General features: G+C 47.2%; 1 pseudogene; it reads left to right on the forward strand.

Annotated features, from left to right (window-relative positions):
* The first annotated feature begins 944 nt into the window (after positions 1–944).
* LOC137141117 (olfactory receptor 51G2-like) lies at positions 945–1,853 on the forward strand (annotated as a pseudogene).
* The last annotated feature ends 3,477 nt before the right edge of the window (positions 1,854–5,330 follow it).

The raw sequence follows: 5,330 nt of genomic DNA on the forward strand, positions 1-5,330 counted from the left end.
AGTTCCAATCAAATTTACACATGTAAATCTGGAGTGACACTGTTGAAGTCAATGTTCCTGAACTCAGAACCTGACCTTAGAATTTATCATCTGTCCTGCAAAGAGGCAGTGGTGTTATTTGGGCTTTTGGAATGGAGAAAATTTTTAAAAATGAGGCAATGAAACACACTTAAATAACATCAAAGCAGGCGAGATCAATACAATGACCATTTTCACAACGTGCTTCCCATGTGTATAAACATTATACAATGGGACACATTCAAAAGTGGAGAGCCAGAGAGTGTGTTTCAGGAAAGGTCACAAATGTAAAATCACACAGTGCTCAAGCAGGCTGTGGAACTCACAGCCAAAAGATATCAATTGCACCAAGAACTTAGTAGGATACAAAGAGGGACTGGTTATTTATATGGGGAACCATAAAATCCAATTATCGTAGTGGGGACTATTTTTAAAAAAGGTTTGGAAGAGCTATAAAGTTTTATATTATAAAGTATGTCTAACCAGTGGGTGTCTGGAGGAAACTTTCCCTGGGGGCAGGTTATCTCACAGCTGTCTATTGCCGGGCTTCCTCTACCTTTCTCTAAAGCATCTCTTACCGGCCACTGGATACTGGGCTAGATGGACTACAGGTCTGATGAAGTCTGACAGTGCATATCTTCTGAACGGTGTTGTACATAAGAATATAAGAACGGCCATACTGGGTTGGACCAATGGTCCATCAAGCCCAGTATCTTGTTCCAACAGTGGCCAATGCCAGATGCTTCAGAGGGAATGAATGGAACAGGTAATTGTCAAGTATAAATCCAAGACTGTGTTTTTATTGATTTTCTTTGAGCTCCTAGAAGTCTCTAGACTTGCACTGAGAGCAGAATAAATTCTCGTTTAATATCATCTAGTCTCCTGTTATTTTTCCTTCAACACTCCTCGGACCTGCCCAGTCCGTCATGTCAGCTGTCAATGACACCAAATTCCAATCTGCGGTGTTCCTTCTCACAGGAATACCTGGGCAGGAAGACGTCCATGTCTGGATTTCTATTCCCTTCTTTTTAATGTACGTTTTTTCCATATTAGGAAATTCAGTAATTCTGTTCATTATAAAAACAGATCCATCACGCCATGAGCCCATGTACATTTTCCTTTCCATGCTGGCCGTCACAGACCTTGACTTATCCATATCCACCATGCCAACAGCACTGGGCATATTTTGGTTCAACTCTAGGGAGATCAGCCACGATGCCTGTTTTCCCCAGCTGTTTTTCATCCACTCGCTTACATTAATTTAATCCTCCATGCTCTTGTCGATTGCCTTTGACCACTTTGTTGCGATCTGTAACCTGCTGAGATATGATTCCATCTTATCCCTACCGAGAATAACCAAGATGGGACTGGGGTCTCTGCTAAGCGGGGTGGTCCTCATATTCCCACTCCCCATTCTTCTGAAACAGTACCGATACTGTCATGCCAATGTCCTCTCCAATTCCTACTGCCTGAACCAGGAAATCATGAAGATGGCTTGTTCAGATATCAGAGCCCACAGCATCTACAGCTTCTTTGTAACACTCGCTTAATTGGGGTTGGACGTCCTGCTCATCCTCCTATCCTATGTGATGATCATCAAAACAGTGCTCAGCAACGCGTCCCACTGCGTCTCCCACGTCTGTGTCGTCCTGATCTTCTATACGCCAGAGATTGGTTTGTCTTTGATACACAGATTCATGAAGAGGTCTTCTCCGTTGGTTCAGCCTGTCATGAACAACAACTATTTGCTGGTCCCACCCCTGATGAACCCAATTGGGTACAGCATGAAAAGCAAAGCCATTCAGGAGAGGAAAATCAGGGGATTTGTCAAGTGAAGGGTCATTTCATCACCGGGCTCCAGCGCTGATGATACGGGAGATGAAAAACACAAGCCACCTATTCCATCCTAGATGCTTCCAGAGGACATGAGAGGACAAGAGCTACTGATCCATGTCACCAGCTGCTAAGGAAGGACAGCAGACTGGGGGAACGGGACCGAGGAAGGCAGCAGTATTTACAAAGACTCTGTGTTTGCAGAGCTGTTTTGCAGTTGCAATCCTGGCCTTCCTTTGTAATCTGGCTGCTGCGTGATCCATCAGAGAGGCACCGGCTGTGAGCAGGGCTATTCCATGGGCGTGGACACTCACCCTTCTCCTGCGCCCTCACCCAGGCTCTTGTGACTGAGTCATTTCAGACACTGGATTAAAGCAGGAGCCTTCAGAGAAGCCATTCAGGCTGACTCCCGAACCCATGGATGTCTCTGCACAAATAACCCCCCAACCCACCGTCCTGCCACCAAGCTGAGCAGAGCTGTGTTTGTGAGTGAGGATCGCACACACAGCAATCTGACAAGAGACTCATCGCCAGATTTCCTTCCCATCCCCTCCAGTTGTACTGTCCCAGCCATGCAAAGGGATGGAAATGGGCCTCAGCTCCCCAGGAACTCAAAAGTGAAATTGCAGAACTACTAACTCTGGTATGGAACTTACCATTTAAATCAGCTTCTGTACCAGAGAAAAACCAGCCGGCCAAGTCTGAATGGGTTAGTGGACTTTCCAGTGGGCACAAGGGTTTCCAAGACCACTCCAGTTTGGACTGGCTGCTCCTCCATCAGGCCAGCAGAGAAGGGCTCTGCCATTACGATACCCAGCTCTGGGTGACCAGAGGTGTGTGGTCCGGTAACATGAGTGAGTGAGTTCCACGGTTTAAGCAAAGCTGGGCTGGAAAAAAGAGGATTTTACCCCATGAAAAATTTTGACCCACAGTAAAATGTTTCCTTTTCATCCATTTTTGGGGGTGGCTTTTCATAGAAAACTGATTATTTCTCGTTGAAATTTCAGTTGTCATGGCCCTCCTCAGCTCCAGCTGCCTGGATCCCCAAGAGAAATTGGAGACTTTTCGTTTCCCTCTCATCATAAATGAAGGTGGAACTGACAGTCTATGGCTGCATTCTGGGTTTGGAAAGGTCTAAACCTCCAGCCCAGTCTATACCTCACCAGCTACTAAAGCCAGCCTTCCCATCTCCATGCAGCTCCTTCATCCCTACAACGGCCCATTCAGCAGATCCTGTAGGCAGTGGTTACTGTGACAGGCCCCGGTAGCACATCTCTGATGAACCTGTGCTCCCAGGGAGCTGGAGAGGGTCCAAGAGCAGTTGTGGAGGCACAGAGATTGTGGGTGGGAGGGCCTGGCTATCAGGGGATCACTGAGATCTGTGCGTAACTTTGGGGATCCATGGATGCTGGGTCCCCCCATATATCCCTCAGGGAGAAGGGAAGGGATGTCCCCTACTGGAACAATATGACGGAAAATTCCAGATTGGGAGCTGTGTGGAATCTTCCTTCCTCAGCCGGCACCCTGGGTTAGTAATGGGGAGAAATCTGACCCTACATAACTATTGTTGTATTGCACTGCAGCAAGATTACAGCTGTAACAGCATCTTTGGTACCACTCGGCTGCCCTTGAGGGAGCCCTGTGATTCCTCTGAGCCGTACGCACAGCGCTGACAGCCTGGATTGCAGGAATAGAGCCTGTGGCAGGGCTTGTGCTGCTGTCCAGTGTGGTGGCATCACCGCACATCCCCTGGGATTGGGCTTCCTTCAGTTTTCCATTGGCCGTGACGGGGTTAAAGCTGGCACACACTGAACCAATCAGCTGAGGGTCTCAGGTGGCCAAGTGGCCCCCAAGGAAATGGGCAAACATGCTTCATAAGGACAGTTGCACCCTGTCTGAGCAGACACTGCCTGCTGCCTGTGCAAGCTCTCTGCTGACTCCTTCTCCATTTGGGTGCAGACCTCTGATATCAGCTGCTCTCCTTCTCGCTGGCATTGGGTAAGTTGGCAGGTTTCTCTGTCTTTAAATCTTTCAAACGCCAAGGGAAGGGTGAAGGCTGCCTGCTGTTGACATGGGCAGATGTTCTGTGCAGCGGCAGCTGACTCTGCTGGGTTGTGGGTGTGACTCAGTGACAGGGGCTGGAGAGAAGACAGCACTAGGCAGCTGGTGGACCCTCCACTTCATGTGCCCGTGCTCTATAGGGGATCATTATGGGGGACACCGAAACCCCAGATTGAAAGGGAGCTCAGAGTGTGAAAACCCCAATGCTCTGAGTCAAGTCCCAATTGCAGAGGTGCTGTTTGCTCTGGTGTGGAGAATAGGCCATGCAATATCAGTGAGTAATTCGCAAATCACCTAAGGTTCATTAGCTCCTGGAAATTTAATGAGCAAATCCATGTTCAAAGCTTTTTTTCTCTGGCTTGATTGTGAACACAGGAATTCAGAGCTGTGTTGCTTTGTGGTAAATAATCATATAAGGCACATGGAATATTTCTGTTTCGTGTCTGGATGAAGGCTGCAGCATTTCTGCCCTGTAGAACCCACTCAAAGTTACATCTCTGTCCCCTCTCTGGTCTCTGAATGCCAGATGTCAGCCTCGTCCCTTTCCCTCTCCTGTGGTGGAATCCCACCATTCTCCCACGCTGAGGCTGGGCCCTGGGCTAAAGCACACTACGAGTCAAATTGGTCTGCCCAGCAGCAGCAGGTTCCATCTCTCTGGTTCTTCCATTTGGGAATCTGTGACCTGTGGTGGGCAGTGACCAGCCAGCCTTCCTGAACCAAAGTATTGTTTAATCTGAACGTAGGAATAAAGCATCACATGAGAGAATAAAAGAGTTTTAAAATAACAGCCTCTACATAGAATCATAGAGCTGGAGGGGTCCTTGAGAGGTCATCTAGTCCAGTCCCCTGCACTCATGGCAGGAATAAGTAATATCTAGACCATCTCTGACAGGTGTTTGTTTAACCTGCTTTTAATAATCTCCAATGATGGAGATTCGAAAATCTCCCTAGGCAATTTATTTCAGTGATTAACGACCCTGACAGTTAGAAAGTTTTTCCTAATGTCCAACCTAAACCTCCCTTGCTGCAGTTCAAGCCCATTGCTTCTTGTCCTTTCCTCAGATGTTAAGAACAATTTTTCCTCCCTCCTGCTTCTAACAAACTTTTATGTACTTGAAAGCTGTTATCATGTCCCCTCTCAGTCTTCTCTTCTCCAGGCTAAACAAACCCAGTTCTTTCAGTCTTGCCTCATAGGTCATGTTTTCTAGATCTTTAATCATTTTTGTTGCTCTTCTCTGGACTTTCTCCAATTTTAGCTTTTGATTCTGCCTCATTTTCACTGGCATTCACTAAGTTAGACATCCAGTTGCCACCCACCTTCTTGGTGAAAACTGAAACTAAGAAGTCATTTAGCACCTCTGCCATTTTCACCTTTTCTATTATTGTCCCCCCTTCCCTTCCCTGTTGAGTAACAAACC

This window comes from Emydura macquarii, unplaced genomic scaffold (assembly GCF_026122565.2).
Source record: "Emydura macquarii macquarii isolate MOO-44397 ecotype Brisbane River unplaced genomic scaffold, CSIRO-AGI_Emac_v2 contig_2999, whole genome shotgun sequence".
NCBI classification, from domain to species: Eukaryota; Metazoa; Chordata; order Testudines; family Chelidae; genus Emydura; species Emydura macquarii.